Consider the following 17478-nt stretch of genomic DNA (forward strand, 5'->3'; position numbering starts at 1 on the left):
GAACAACGCACTACTAACAACTGAAGCTGAACATGTGCGGCTTTTTTAGTCATGTGTGTTTATATCTTTCTGTGGTTTTGATTACACTTCAGTTACTAGTAGCACACCAATGCTCTCCTGCTCACCAGGGCCGACACGTTACACCGCCTTGCACCCCCAAGACAAAATCCTGCCGACACTCATGCCCACAATACACTTGACTTGAACACAGACTGGTGGGCAAGCAACACTTGCTGCTTTGCCAGAAGTGTATTCCTGAAAATTACACAAAAAAGAAGTCCACTAAGATTTCTGTATACATAAAAATGAATGTCTTACCGAAGATTCGCACTTGACTATCCTTATTGCAGACATTTTGTCAAAACACGAAATAAATACAAAATTGAGAGGCTGCTAAGTATTTCCTTGTGAGCGTTTCACTTCGTGTGCACAGGGCGAAAGACAAACGGATGTAAAAAAAATGCGAAACACCACCAGAAGTGTACTCTTGCCATGTTTACCATTATGTGGGTAGTTTTTGATGTCAGTAAAGTTATCATTATAAGTACACTTTAAAAGGGTTGTCATGTTAGCAAGGTCTTGATTAACCGCACCTACTCTGTTTAGGAGTGAAGATTGGGCAACTTGGCACTGAACCATGGCAAAAATAAACAGCGCACTTCTAGTGAGGATAAACTAAGGCCTGGGCACAATAACAGCGCTTTCACCTTGTCAAATTGTGTCAACAGTCATGATACTATGTATTGACCTTGAAAACTATGGCAACATAATGCAAAACAGCAAATTAATGAGAGGGAATAAACAAGATGATTCAACAATCTGGTTCAACAGACTCAACAGCTGACTTATATCAATGCGATTAAATTAGCCTTGCACATCTCCTAATGGCTAAGAATATGCACATGTAACCTTGGCAAATTCCACTGTTGATACGTGACCAATGAAGTTGCATTCCTTCCATGCCGTTGAATGGCCGTCCCTTCTTTTCTGTTTTCACTGTTTTCTGATTTTCATTGTTTTCACTAGCGTAAATGTTCACCCTTTTTGATTTTGTCACTTTGCAGATAGCATAGGTGTTTTGCCTTTGAATGTGCACGTTTCTTCTGCTTTGTCTTTCCTGTTTCTTTTTGTATGCGTATATGTTTTGCCTTTGAACGTGCACACGTTTCTGCTGCTCTGTCTATCTTTTTGCTCTACTGGGCCTTGTGCACTTCTCAAGCTACCATTGTCGCTTTTCACTTGAGGCCCATTTCCTGTATTTTGCTGGAATAAACATTTATCCATTCATTCAATGCCATAAAACGCACGTGCTTCACAATACACACTGCACTTAGCAGATGTCTGTCACATGATATGGCCGTCATTGTATAGCTTTAACATGATTTACTCGTTCTAGCTAAATGAATCCAAGCTAATGATGTTAATGTACCTTGATATGCTATTTCACTGTTCCTTGATGCATATGTATGAAGGTACAGTGCTTATGTACCTTAATATGCTATTTCAGGAGACGGGCAGAGTGCGCAATGCAAAATTGTTGCCGAAAAGTCTTTTCACTTCCTGACAATTTGTGCTTCGGTGGGTTCTCACAGTTGCATGGCGGGAGAAAGATATCCAGGGTAGTTGACTGCATCCAAGGTAGATGCTGCAAAATGAGAGCGCACGGTCTTGTCACATGTCAATGTACGCAAATTGACACGATGACGAAGGATTAAAACAAACAAATGAAGTTGGAGAAAAGAATAAATCGAAAAGAAAGTTGTCCTTTATGCACATTCCATCATGCGACAATGTGATAACCGTGGCCTTTTGCTCTAATGTATATTCCCTGAAAGCATCATGCCTCATTCACGCTTTATCGCAGGCAAGAAAATTATATCGTGCAAACAACTTTATCAGGGCGTACTCCTGGGTCGATTGACTGGTCGTGTGAAGCATGAGTGATATTCACAGAAGTTCCAAAACATGCATCACACATCATTGCTATCTGAGTTTAACGACTTAAATGCGAAGCATTTGTTAAACACTTCTATGACTTTGAACGGATCTATCTACCTATCTATCTAGCCGCCTACGACTCATAGCTCGTGTGAGTGTTTCGTTAATGGGTTGTATGCCAAAATTCGTGTGGCATGACACGACTGCATGAAGAACATGAATGATGGGTCTTAACTTGAAAATCATGATATGCATTTCATTAACGACATGATTTACACGTCACTCTCTTGGTTCTCTTGCGACTGTTTCGTTAACTTGATATTTGCCAAAATAGGTATGGCGTCACAAGAGTGTATGACGCACATAACGACAGTTTCTAACGTGCAAATCATGACACGCTTGTCATGTATGGCGTTATTTTGACAACATGGTCTCGGGGGCACTAGTGGCCGTTTCGCCTGCTTCATATACACCAAAATTGGTATTGTGCAGTGTGACTACGTCCAACATAAATGACAGCTGGCAACATGAAAATAATGACATGCATGTCATGTACACACGCCACGCTCATGGTGCGCTCGCGGCCGGTTCGCTAGCTTGACATACACCTAAATTGATATAGCGTGACGTGATTCTGCGACGAACATAAATGACATATAGTAACATGAAAATAACGACATGTATGTCATCTACGGCATGGAGACTGGTGCACTCGCGTCCGGTTCTCTAACTTGATATCATACCAAGACTGGTATAGCGTGACGTGACTGTATGCCGTACATAAATGACAGCTGGTAACAAGGAAACAATGAATGACATGCGTGTAATGTACAGCATGGGTTACATACCACGCTCATGGTGCGCTGGCGGGCATTTCGCAAGCTTGACATGCCGATTTTCTTTTCTTTCTTTTTTTTCTTGCTTTTCATAGCACTTTTCAAGCGACGCAATGTGCAGAAGGTCATCTACAGGTGCATAAGCGACGATAAGGGCTCGCAAAGAGAGAGAACATCAGTATTACTTACCATTTTTGTTCCTGACTGTGCCGAGCACGCAGGGCGCCCATCATCTGCTTGGTAATGCACAGCGGCACGCTCGCTTGAGTCGACGGGCCGTCGCGATTATCGCACTCGCAGCGCAGCATGTCGCACTGTCGTCAAACCACGCATGTCACATCCAGCGGCGAGAACACAGTGAGGCTGCAGGCAGAAAACGCGCACACACGACCGACACAGCTGACCACTTGAGAAGTGGCGTTCACAAGGCCTAGCCGGCGTAGCTACGACGATCGCGCCGCCGCGGGAACGACTCCCTCCTCACGTTTCTTTCTTTTTTTCTGTTTTTTTTTTTGTTCGCGTGCGCATGCGGCGCGAAGCATAGCGAAGCTTTGTCCCATTTCACTTCGGTAGCGCCTCGTCTGGCTTGCTTTTGACCTGGCGGGGGCGGGCCGCAGTAGGCTGCAGAGGCCAAAGGGCTTCCTATATATAGCTTCCTCTCCAGCCGCTCGGAGGGTCTCGTATATCTCTTTCTCTGGGCTATCTGTGCAAGGGATTTTTAGTGCGCTGAAGCATGCCGCCTCCTTCTTTTACTTCTTTCCCCCGCACAGCTGCATGCATGCCCGCCAGCACTGAAGGCATTATGGAAAGCTTCGGAAAAAAAAAAGAAAACATGCCAGAGGAAATGAGATGGGAGTTTTTTGTTCTTGGAACTCCATTCGACGAATGGCGTCAGATGGTGAATTTACCTCCTTTCTTCCACATAATTTCTTAACGAAGTAAAATTGAGGACGCAGAACTTTATTACACCCACCTCATTACACCCTAAGGTAGTACTGTCCAGATGAAGGTAGTATTAAGGAGAATTGTAGCCCTTAAAACGCCCAATTCGGCTAGTTTGCGTTTGCAGTGTATAGTGCATAGCCTGGCTGCGTACTCCCGAGGAGGAAGCTGCTCACCTCGAAGCTAGACGTGTCGGCCGATGGGGAGTACGAGCGGCGACGGGTCCGTGCTTCGCTGTGCCAAGCTTTGCGCGACTTTGTGCAAACTTTCGGCAATTTTTTTTCTCTTAATTTCCAACTGCTTGTAAGCTGGAGCAAAAGATTCTGTTTATAGCATAAGAGATTTATAGAAGCGATGTGCACGTTCAGGACACTATCTACATCGAAGACGAAAAAATACGAGGGTTTCAGCAAAGAAAGACATAGAGCAAAATAATAATGATGATGGTCACATATATATCGAGCACACAGGCTGAGGGAAGAGTGAAATGGGAATTAAACGATCTAGAAAAATATCCTACATCTCACGCTACGGAGAATGCCGAAGGAAACACAAGAGTTAAAGTTCGCGGTCCTTTTAGATATCAGTATCCTACAGAGCAATACAGGAAAACAATTCGTGAACCTGTATATATAGTTACTACAGAGCGAGAAAACCCATTGGGCATTTAAACTCCGGCGGGCGTCCAGTGGATGTCCACTTCTGGATGTCTTGGTCGTCCAGTGGACATCCGCGAATAGCCGATAGGCGTACAGCGGACATCCGCTGGACTAAAAGGCGCATACGAATTGGCAATCCAGCGGATGTCCCACGGGTGTCTAGGGCGGATATTCGGAGGTTCAACGGACGCAGGCGCTCTTTTTATTGTATTGATGTTTTCATTAATTGCCATGGAGGGGAAAAAATGCGCGTGGCAACCGCAGATCAACCGTAGTCGCTTCGTCGCTTGCAACGATCGAGTAAGATTTGCGGCTTCAAAATATGTGTAATTTGTTTTAAAGGGCGTCGCCACCTCGATCGGCATGACTTCATTTGCACGCCATATCGTCAAATATTAAAGACGATAGTCTTTCTTAGGGAACAAACGCAGATACTTCGGTGTCCGTCTGTCACCCGATATTCAGCCACCCGGCTAAAGTTTAACTACTTTCTGAATGCCCAGCCATCTTCACCTGGTAGCGGGTTTCATAATGGTGAACATTCTCGATCAAAAAGCAAATATTACGCATATCTGAGGCACAACATCAATACGTAAGTATTAGATGGTGCGTTCCTTTAGTAGAAAATATATCGATGCATAATTCTAAAGACCGTAGTGTTTCTGAGGATGCGCTGAAAATGCTAGTGTTTTTTGTGCTGTGCTGAAAATTCGACGCTCAGCCAGATGCGGCGATTCAATAAACACCCGTGGTGGCCATACTGGCAGCGTGCGGGTTTTCTCGGGCGTGGCGCGCTTTCTGCGCTGTAAGAAATGACCGAGGAGTTTTTGAAAGCGATATATAGGCTTGGCTGCTGTAATTAAGTACTTGAAAGGGGTAGTGAATTATGTACATCACATTTTCTGTTGAAAATTCCAGCTATCGCGCGCATGATGGCCCTCAAAGACATATCCTTGATTCATAAGTACCGAAAACCACAGATTCGCAAATAAAGCCCGAAACAATTTAAAATCGTACGCGATTGGCGATATGTCCTGAACGTTATGTCCCGAGGACGTCCGATGGAGAAAAGCAAACGCACTTGAACATTTAATCCGACATTGGTATCCATCGGATGTCCCCTGGACAACTGCTTAGGACGTGGACGTTCGGATTTTATCCGGATGTCCGAGGGAGTTCCAATGCCCATTGGGAAGCCTGCTATGCGGCAAACAACCTTAACAGCTTGAAATATCGGGCGCCGCGTTCGTAAAAAACTCACGCAAGAGCAGAGTTCAACAAAGCACTTTGCTTTATTTAAGGCCTTCATACCTTGAATTTGGAGAAAAGTCCATATTTCCGCTCAAAAGTAAGGCTTTGTATTCGAAACTCGAGTCAATTTTTAATGCATGAGATAGAAGCAGGTGGTATTATTATACAGCATCTACTTAAATAACTGAGACGTGTGTTCTTGTCGCACAGGTACAATTATAGCACGGAAGATTCCTCTTGCCGAAATATGCACGCGTTTAGCGGGGGCACGAGTAGCGTTTATTCTTATATGAGCGGCAAAAAAGTTAACGCAAGTGCGCCAAATGAATGAAGGAACACGAATAAACTTTTATTTCGGAAACAGTATCCCGGTACCAGCCTCGGTTTTATATATATATATATATATATATATATATATATATATATATATATATATATATATATATATATATATATATATATACATATAATAACAGCAGCTGAAAGAAACACTTTTATAAGAAGGCTTACCTTTTCTCGTAGCTTTCCACAGAGCTTCAATGCGGGAAGCTCCACCCGTAAGCTCCCATTTTATCGCATTACCTGCAGATCATAAATATTCCAACAACATAGGGACGAGTGCCCCTGAGAATACTGTGGCGGTTTAGGTGGCAAAAAAATGTGCGCATAGAGCCCCTGAATAATTTATGGGGCAGCTCGACTTTTACGACGCACCGCCGCGTCTGTGAATCATCTCGAATGGAGAAAGAGCCACCTTCTTACAATGAAGCAACCACATCAATTGATTAAACTTCTAGTTTATTATTTCCTTTAACGTGACACTGCATAACACAGTACCGGACTACAAGAGAGAGCGACACAGCAATGCAACGTAGCACAATGGTGACACTAGGAACTGAATTCCGTTTCTAACACACGTTTGAAATAATATGCCTGTGATATCGAAAGAAAGTTGAATAGGACAAAATGCGCCAGCCTTGCATTGTTACGAGTTGACTGCATTCTAAAAAAAGACACATTGAATGTGCTACATTTGTGTAGCTAATGGCTATTTGCAGAGAACGGATCAGTCATTTTTTCCAAGTCGTCGAGTATATAATTTTCGGCTTCATCGCTTAGCATCGTGTCTCACAAATCTCGAACATACGGTAGCACGCACACGTTGTGTCCCCTGTGGATGCGAACTAAGTAGTGAAAATTTGAAGATACACCTAAGGAAAATGAAAGACAAGCAAAGCATTATTTGTAATCTGCCTACATGAAAGCTATGTGCATTGCAACTTAGCAGAGAGTGGAGAAACAAAAAAAACACCTGTTATCTATTTTAACTGATTTACTAGTTCGAAATAATTGAGGTCTACACGTGAATAAGGATATAATGGAAAACTGTATTATACACGCACTCGTACAAAACAGCACATGTCTTCTTTTCACAAGTTCAGTGTCCAGACTGCCTCACCCAACCAACTTCTTTTCATGGGGCGAAGGGAGCGCACTCTCTCCTGTCTGGGTTCGCGCTCCACGGTGCGCCTGGCTCTCGTCTGTCAACGGTGCCATATTCGCAGTCGCAGGTTCTTGAAGAGACGGCCTTTCGTTTGGTGTTATTTGGTTTGCCAGTCTGGCTTTGGTGTTCTATCGTTTTATTACATCCTCCCCCCCAAAATGAGCTTTGATCATTTTCCTTCTGTCTCCAAAGGGTAGAGCAGTTGTACCGGACGTCGCAGAGTGATTCCAGTGGACAACTTTACAGCACAAGAACGCACTGCTCCGTCACGGCCTTTGAAAACTTCGACGACTCTTCCTGTTTTCCACATATGTGGCTTTGCATGGTCTTCGTGGACAATCACAATGTCGCCTACCGTAAGGGAACTGTCCTGTCTGGACGGTATTAGGTGCGCTGAGCGCAACTGTAGCAGGTATTCCCTTTGCCATCGGTTCCAAAAGGCGTTGACAAGTGATCGTCGGTACCTCCAGCGTCGGTTAATGTCAGCTGCTGTAGAAGTAGGAACAGCGCTTAACTTGGAGGCAGGTAAAGCTATTAGTCTCTTTCCTGTCAACAGATGGGATGGAGTCAGCACTGACGCCTCACCTGGCTCCTCTAGGACATAGGTGAGTGGGCGGGAGTTTATCGCTGCTTCTACATCCGCCAAGACTGTAGTGAGCTCTTCAAATGACAGGCTTTGCCGTCCGAGAACTTTTCGCAGGGAAACCTGCACTGACTTCACCATTCGCTCCCACCAGCCTCCCCACCAAGCTGCCTTTTCTATTATGAATTTCCACGTGATGCGCTCAGAGCCGCAGTAGTCCTGAATGTCACGACTGCGAAGAATTTTCCAGAGGCTTTGCACTTCCCTCGATGCCTTCTTAAAGGTCAAAGCGTTATCGCTGTAAATAGTCTGCGGTAGACCCCTGCGCGCTACGAAGCGTCGAAGGGCCAGCAGAAAACATTCAGTTGCCAGGCTGGAAATTAACTCTAAGTGCACTGCTCTCGTTGTTGCGCAGGCGAACAAGGCGATGTAACTCTTTGCGCTTGACGTTTTACTTTTGGTGAAAAGAGGGCCGGCGAAGTCGATGCCCACAGCTTGAAAAGGTTCGCTCCGGTTCACTCTGTCACCTGGAAGGGGAGCTGTAGGTGCTGTGGCCGGTTTGAGCCGGTGCCTGGCACACAGAGAGCACCGTGATATCACTTTCTTCACTAGCTGCCGACAACACGGAATCCAGTAACATTCGCGCAGTTCAGACATAGTGCTGAGAGCGCCTCCGTGAAGAGTTCGAAGATGAGCTGCAACTACTATAAGTCTGGTTACGACATGATCTTTCGGAAGAAGGATTGGATGCTTGACGTCTTCGGATGCCTTTGAAAATTGAAGGCGACCTTTCACGCGCAACAATCCCTGTGCGTCAAGGAAAGGCTGAAACCGTGCTATTGGTGAGTTGACCGTCAGGCTCTCTCCTCGAGAAACTGTTCCAATCTCTCGCTCGTAGTATTTACGTTGCGCATGTCGAATCCAGTGCTTGCTGGCCTCTTGAATCTCGTCCGCTGTGAGATACGCTATGTTACTCCCATTGTGACGTCGGCAGTTTCTTACAAACCTCAGGACCCACGCAGTTACTCTTATCAGACGTGTGTAACTGCTAAACTTTTCTGCTTGTAGCAAAGGGGTCATTTCAGTTATTCCTGTAAGCAGCTGAACTGCGTTCTTCCTCTTTTCGTTGTCCGCTTCATGGCTGTGACACGTATTATCAAATTCTTTTGCTGGCCAGAATTGAGAATTCTGTTGCAGCCAACTTGGGCCTTTCCACCACAGTGTGTTGTCTTTTAGGGACTCTGCACGCATCCCTCGTATCAGGCAGTCAGCGGGGTTATCGGTGCCTGGGCAATGCCTCCAACTTTCTGGGCTGCTTAAACTTTGTATCTCAGTCACCCTGTTTTCAACAAATGGCTTCCATTGCTTGGCTGTGCCCCTTACCCAACAGAGGGTGATCGTGGAATCTGACCAAAAATACACTGCAGTTGTTTGATCAAGGACACTATGAAGATAATTAGCCATTCGTACTCCAATCAGGGCAGCCATCAACTCCAACCGGGGCAGAGACATCGCTTTCAACGGGGCCACTCGGGACTTCGCGAAGATGAGGTTTGTGTGCACCACTTCGCTGTCATCTTGCGTCCGTACGTACGCACAGGCGCCGTAAGCTTTTGGGCTTGCATCGCAAAATATATGCAGCTGACAGGTAGCATCGTAGTCGGTCAGTATACAACGAGGAAAAGAGAGCTGTTTCAAGTTAGTCAGATCTGAGCACCAGCTTCTCCACTCTGCCTCTAAATCATCCGGCAGTTGCTCATCCCAGCCAACTCCTCTCTCCCAAAGGCGCTGAAAGAGCACTTTGGCTCGTATCACAAAGGGCGCTACCAGTCCCAAAGGGTCAAAGATACTCGCTGATGCCTGCAGCACCGCGCGTTTTGTGCTGACTCCTGTGCATGCTGTGTTCAATACGGCCGCGGCCGATATGGACATTTCATCTTTAGTAGGTGTCCACAAAAGCCCCAGTACTTTATGCGGTTCATCCGGAGCGCTGCTTTGGTCGCCCAATGTCATCCTAACTTTTTCGGAATTGGATGACCACTTTCTTAGGCACATTCCAGCATCGGTCATTATTTTGTTCGCTTCTGCAGCTATCTTCAAGGCTTCGTCCTCAGTAGCTGCTCCTGTAACTAAGTCGTCGACGTAGAAAGAGTCTTTGAGTATGCTCACCGTTTTCTGAAGACCGTCGCCCTGGCTTTCCAAGTGGTGAAGAAGAACGACGTTTAACAGGTATGGGCTCGCCGTAGTGCCGAATGGCACTCTTTGCATTCTCCACTCCTCTATGTCTAGAAGGGCGTCAGGGTTGTGAGGTGCTTCGCTGTACCAAAGGAATCTTAGAGCATCCCTGTCCTCAGGACGCACGCTGATTTGAAGGAAGGCTTTCTCGATATCTGCCACGAGAGCAACCGGGTGTAGGCGGAAACGTAGCAGAATGCGGACCATGTCGCTAATGAGCTTTGGTCCTTTATCCAAATGTTCATTTAGTGACGACTGTTCTGGTGCATGAGAAGAAGCGTCGAACACTACGCGAAGTTTCGTTGTCTTAGACTGAGTGCGGATGACAGGCTGGTGAGGCATGTAATATACATGCTCGGATGCTACTTCAATTTTTACTCTTTCTGCATGCCCTTCGTTCATGTAGCTTCTGATGGCCGTGTCGTATTCTTCCACAAGCTGTTTGCTGCGGCACAACCTCTTTGTAAGACTTTTCAGCCGTTTCATAGCCATTTCTCGGTTATCTGCCAGGTCGCTAGAAGTTTCTTTCCACGGAAGTGACACTTCATAGCGCTCACCTTTTCTTTCCACGCTGCTCAGAGCGTGGTTGATGCTTTCTTGCTTCACGCTCTCTTCATTGGTGACTTCAATGGCGTCCAGTTCCCAAAACTTTTGCAGTATAGTTTGATCTTTGGTGTCGCTTTCCAGACCAATCTTTAAAATGCAGACATTTCTCGCCATGGTCAGAGAGCTGTTGAGACTGAACGGACACTGGAATGTCCAACCAAACTTTGTATGGATAGCTGCTAAACCGGTGTTGTCTGCAAAGCGGCGGACGTGCCCTGATAGCAAGTTCCACAAATGATCCGCTCCAATCAACAGTGCAATTCCTGGAACCGCTGACAGTCCTGGATAAATGAGCTTGTCAGCGATCAGTCCTCCCTTACACTCAATTTCCTGCACAAAAGCATGGTCAACCGGAACTGGTGCAACGTCTTTGCATATGAATGGAACCTCTATGGCCTCAATGGTTGTTTCACTGTCGCTGTATTGACTTCGCAAGCGCAGTTCAACGATTCGGAATGTTTTCGTTTTCGCAGCTGTCAATCCGAAAGTGTTGAGGTGGAAGTCCTTGTGTCCCAAAACACGCAGGTTAAGCGTTTTAGAGACGTCTTCTCTAATAAATGTCTTTTGACTTCCGCCGTCTAGTACACCACGGATGTATCCGCATTTGTTACCACCAACGGCCCAAGTGCGAAAAGTCTGCAGAGCGACTTCTTTGTTCGTTTCTTTTTCAGCGGCCGCATGTAAGTTAGTTGTGGTAACTTCTTTCACAGTTTCTTGCGGACGATCATTGTTTACTTTCTTCCAGTCGGGGTTCCACAAGGAAGATACATGGCGTTTGCCGCAGTGGATGCACTTTACTTTTCTTCTGCATTCTTTTGACTGGTGCCCCCACGACGTACAACGAAAGCAGCGCCCGGCTCGTGCCAATTTGTTGCTCTTTTCTTCCGGAGGGAGGGGAGCCGAACAGGACTGTGTCTCGTGTTTCGTCGACTCGCAGAAGAAACACCTCCTTGCCTGCACCGGCTGCGTGTGAAGTACCGCGGCACTTGGCGCATGGTTCGGTTTACTTTTTCCTCCGCTCCGTTCGGCTTTGCTCTCTTTCGTGGCAGGGACGCTTTCGGCGCATCTTTCTCTACTTTCTGTCTCGACGAGGAGAAATTCTAAAATGTCGGTTAGCCTACTGTCTACTCCTGACGCCGAAGATGCCTCTGAATCGTGTGGCGACTGACTCGCCGACTTTGTTGCGCTGTTGGCTCGGCGTAGTTCTTTGTGGAAATCCACAACCATTTCTTTGGGTAGCTCCGAGAGGATCACGTCGCTTAACATTGCCGAATAAGACGACGCATTTATGCCTAATCCCTTCAGTCCACGAATGTGGGCTTGCACGTGATCGTACAAGCGCCCTAGCCCGCGTGCGTCCTCCCGTGACGCAACGCTGGGAAGAGCTCTCAATTTTGCGATATGCTCTTGTTGAATTCGTTCTTTGTCGCCGAATCGTCTCTGCAAAATTTCGATGGCATCTTCATAGCAAGCTTCCGTCGCCTGCAGCCCTCTTATCGCTGTCATAGCTGGTCCCGTGAGCAGTGATCTTAGGTACTGGAACTTCTCGGTCTTGGAGAGCCCTTCGTTCTCGTGTACTGCTTTACGGTAGCATTCCCAGAAGGCTTGCCATGCGGAAAGGTCACCGTTGAACGGTTCCAGCCGCAGCTTTGGTAGCTTGACGCCATGATGGTGAGTCTGGGAGGGCGGCGGATGAGGTGTTGCTACGCTGCTGGCGGTGATGGCACCCGCCTGCACCGACGCTATCTTTGCTTTGAGGAGGCCGATGGCTTGGTTGGCCCTGTCGTCGTACTGGATGTTTTCTTCGTACTCCTCCTCGAAGGCGTCCTCTGGCAGGCAGGTTTCCATTTCTCCGTTGATCTTTCGAAGATCGGCGTTGTTAACCTCCAGCCGTTGCAGAATGGCACTGAGCTGTTCAACACTAGCGCTTTCAAGCGCCGATGTTGCCTCGTTGATGATGACGGTGTTCTGTCGTCGTCGGAAGCGTCGCTTCACTTTCAGCTTTTCCATCGCCTTTGTCTTTGTCCCTACCCGCGACCTTTAGGACCTCTTTACTGTAATATACTTTCTTCCCGGGTTTCGGCACCATTATGTTATCTATTTTAACTGATTTACTAGTTCGAAATAAGTGAGGTCTACACGTGAATAAGGATATAATGGAAAACTGTATTATACGCACTCGTACAAAACAACACACGTCTTCTTTTCACAAGTTCAATGTCCAGACTGCCTCACCCAACCAAGTTCTTTTCATGGGGAGAAGGGAGCGCACTCTCTCCTGTCTGGGCTCGCGCTCCACGGTGCGCCTGGCTCTCGTCTGTCAACGGTGCCATATTCGCAGTCGCAGGTTCTTGAAGAGACGGCCTTTCGTTTGGTGTTATTTGGTTTGCCAGTCTGGCTTTGGTGTTCTATCGTTTTATTACAACACCTACACTTTTCTGCACGCGTAAAATATACTATCACTTTGCCAGTAACCTCGAATAACAACGGAGACTAGATTTACGCAGATTGTACACGCGTACAAATTAAGCGCGAGATTAGACGCGTGTTGTTCAGGCAATCTAGAAATCACTCATTACACCACCCGTTGTCCTTATGCACGATCCTGTGCTTTGGATACTGAAGCAAGGCTTCACGCGTTGCTGCGAATACGTACTTGTCGCTACACATTACCATATAACTGATTTGATTACAGTGAGGAAATCTCTACTTCGCAGCCCATGTTATTAAGCCACTAGATATAGTTCATTTACTACATGGCATTCTCAGTGTTTTGCTCTGAAAGTAGTGAGTGGTCACAACTGCCACAGCGAAACAATTTACCCAACACCACTTTTTCTATGTGTAAAACAGAATAAACAAAGCCTGCTGCTCAATATATAGTGAAATTTAAAAATACTAGCACCTTCACCGCACTTACAGTATTTCTCTTAACAAGACTCTCCCCTAGAACACCGCGGTAGATGTTCTTGACAACGCAAGGAAGAAGCCGCGTGTCATAGTTTTCAACGCGCATTTGTTTTATACTTTACGTCAGAAATGCAAGAATACATCTTCAAATGCGTAAAAACTGTGTGCAGGATACCTAAGCAGAGAGGCATATAGAACAACATGCTCGCGCATGAAACTCTCACAGAAATCGAAACTGTGCAGAAGTGCGTGAGAATATGGATACTTCAGGAGATGAAAAATAGTTGAACAGGGAAAGCCGCTCAAGCCAACGTTCCGACAGGTCGACCTGTCTTCGCTAAGACAGTTGCTGCCTTGTCGAAGACAAGAATCGACATTCACAGAAGCTTGGCACCAGTGTATATCGGTTCTTTTCTTCACTTTGTCCCCGTATATTTAGCGCCGCATCTTATTTTCTCAAACTCGTTGCACCCATGTTAGATCCTATTACTGAAATGTAATCGTCGCCAACAAATTAAATTCAACGTCATGGCACTGTTTGGTCATACGCGAGCCTTGTGCGGACGAAAAAAAAAAACCAATGCAGTTGAACTCGACGTGAAAGCTCTAAGGAAGTGCACAGCAGAGATTTGCCTGCCCTTCAGCGACGCTAGCGTTCACGGGCAAACAAGCGCCGGAGTTCCAAACATGCAGCCTGTTCGGCTGGGCGTCCATGGCGGGAAGGGAAACCATTGGTGATGCAGTGACAACCTCTTCCTTCCCCGTTCCTTCCTCCTCATTCTCATATCTCTCTTGCTCACCCTGATTTCCCCTTATCACGCCTTTCTAAACTATACTACACTCAGCCATAGTGTGCTAACGCCCTCCCATCCTCATTTCTCTCCTCCTCACCCTCCATTCTCTTTCCCGTGCCGTTACTATACCCTACTTACATGGCTATGCTATGCATGGGTTTTCATCTTTTCCTTGTCCTCACCAGCGCTTCCCATTGCCGCCGCCTTGCTATGCTAGGTTGTGTTATACATGGCTACGCTAACGTGAATTTGCCTGCGTGATGCCAAGCGACATCAGACGAGAGCATACGACAGGCCGGGGCCCTAAAGTGCTCCGCACTTAAAACATCACATCATCGCCATAATCTTCATAATTAGTGCAAAACCGGTGCCTACAAGAACGCCAATACATCTTAATCTTTTCGTACGAGTTTGACTTTTTTTCTGATGTAGGTATTATACACAAGACAATTAATGCTTAGAGTTAAAAGTAAGAGATAATTGAAATTTTGGTTTCGACGGCATGAGAAGCAATGGGCGAAGAAATCAGAGCAGCCTCGATAACTGTGGCTGCGTTCTGCGTGTCTTTATGATTGTAAATAAAATTATAAGGGTGGCGGCTTGGGCTAGTTGTTGGGTCATGGCAATTGTTATAGCGCGAACTCAGGACAAGGTATGTGCCATGCTCGCGGGAACTTGTCTATAGGGTTCCCCTTTCCTCAGGTGCATTTTATGTCGGACAGACCGGAAGGTGCCTAATCGACCGACTAAGAGAACATGCTAACAATGTTAGAAACGGGAAAGATGTTTTTTTTTGCGCAGCATCCTACTGCGTGCCACTGTGCGCCTCTATTCGAGGACACAGTGACGCTGTATAAACACAGGGATGACCGCACCCGAATCATCCTCGAGGCTGCGCAGATAGCACGTGAACACGGCTAATGCGTGAGCAAGCCTTCCTTGTCTCTCTCCGAGAAGGAATTGAGGTTTCTCTAAAGTGTCGGCGCGCGCAGCTAGTGATAGCGTTTTTAGTTTTTCGCTTTTTGCTTTTTTTGGTTTTCTTTGATGCTTCCTTAGGTTTCTTTTTTGGTATGTTTTTGGTGTTCGAATTTCTTGTCTTGCTCTAGTGTCACCCAGTCAGAATAAAAACTAAAATATAGCGCTGTTAGGGTGATTCCTCATTATATGCTTTTACATGAGAGAGGGGCACCACGATTGTGGTGCGTCGGGAGAGTAGCGCTGATACTTTTGCATCCCAATGCACTAGTATCAACAAGCATTACGCTACATTTCCAATGGCATCGCTGGCGGCACAGTATCTGTGCTCGACACCAAGACCAATCAAACTGTACAGACCACTCAAACTTCCATGAAGACGATGGTTAACGGTGACGTCAGAAGATGCAACGTAACCGCAACGAACGACTGCTACAGCTTTTCTTACTGTATGAGTCGCATAGCCGGTGCGGTAAACGCAGTGTGTCAATACACCTCAGCGTTGACGAAAGCTCGATGACTGGGGAGAGTGCTGGTGTCACTGCGACGTCGGCACTGTGGTAAACGTTTTTTCTGCTACTGTCTGTACCGTGGCGGTGTTTTTTCTTTATTTCTTGGGGGGGGGGGGAGGGGAGGGGTACAGCTGCTATTTTTGTGGTTATTTCGATTATATTCATGTGTAATTTTTGTTTAACAATTCTAGGACCTATAGGCGCAATTTTATGCTCACTTGTACGAACGTCTGCGGGAAAAAATCGTATTTTCTGGTGTCCTTTAGGAAAAGACTTGCAGTGAGTAGCTTCTTTAATGGTGGACGTGCTGCGATCACACGTATCGTCGGACGGTAAAATACGATGCGCAATTTGCAATAAATATTACGAGCAAATCCATACGACTTGCATAGACTAAAAAAATGATTAAATTTGTAGCTTTGTTGACAAAACCTTAGCAAGCATGAAAGGACCAAAAGTGTTGGCACAATTTCATAGATAATCCTCACTCGAAATCGCTGAATTGAGTGTTTTTTGGGGCGACACCTTGTTTGACATCGCACTTTTTTTGCTAAGGACCCACATTTATTGAGAAAGCTATATGGTATACCCCGGATGGGAACTGTCAGTTATTGCTTCACAGAGTTTCTACCGAACCAGACACTTTTCACTGTTGTCTTTTGTGCCATATATATCTCTGACAGGGAAGCGATTCCATTAGGGTACGCCTGCCTGTCTGCCCTGCAGGAGACGCCCGGAAACAAATCGCCATCAAAACTCGGAGAACACTCTTTGGTGGTCGGAGCCTATAGCATTAGGGTAACGCCCCTGGTGCAATATCGTAATGAGCAGTTATTGCGCAACAGTACCTCTTTCCTTCCATGCTGTTTAGTCCAGGACGACAATCTCTCCTTCATACTATGCTTCCAGCGGAAGGATCTGCATCTGTGGCTGCTCCATATTCTAAGCGTGAGAAGTTTTTGGCCTAGAAAACGCGTGCGACAGGTTAACTAAGTGAATTCTACCTGCACAAGCAGAATGAATGAAAGAAAGAAAGAAAGCAAAGGAAAGAAGAAAGAAAGAAAGAAAGAAAGAACAAAGAAAGAAAGAAAGAAAGAAAAATAAAGAAAGAAAGAAAGAAAGAAAGAAAGAAAGAAAGAAAGAAAGAAAGAAAGAAAGAAAGAACTCTCAGGCAACACTTCGACATCCATAGGCAAATATAGGGAAAGATGACGTGTCAATCTTGAGAAGTGGTTAGCTGGGTTGAGCACGTTCTTATTCATCCTTAGTTTCGACCGTATTATGAAACCAAAGCATGGAATGAATTGAGCACTGTGCACTCTTACTTGCAAGGGCTTACGAACTGCGCTTTCTGAACAGGGGCTTTCGCAGAAAGTTTAACGCAAAGTATACAAGAGTACACTTAAGTTTTTTTTTTGACACGTTATAGTGTAAATGCGTGAAACTGCTTTAGACTTGAATGTCATCATATTTCTTTCCAGCGCTGCGTTACGCAAATAATATTTACGTCGTGCGTTTGTGAAGTACAGTCTCTTGCATTACGAAACTGTCTTTTGTTAGGGCATTATCGGTCTTTCGTATGCCCTTTGTACACACAAGAAACACACATTCAGCCGAGGTGTGCAGAATGCACAAACAGCAGCACTTGGGATGTCGTCAGAATTCTTAGTTCTGGTTACGAACAGCCACAAGGGCGAAGGAACCACCACGTTTCAGTATAACGATATTTATTT

The sequence above is a fragment of the Rhipicephalus sanguineus genome, chromosome 2, assembly GCF_013339695.2.
Source record: "Rhipicephalus sanguineus isolate Rsan-2018 chromosome 2, BIME_Rsan_1.4, whole genome shotgun sequence".
NCBI lineage: Eukaryota > Metazoa > Arthropoda > Arachnida > Ixodida > Ixodidae > Rhipicephalus > Rhipicephalus sanguineus.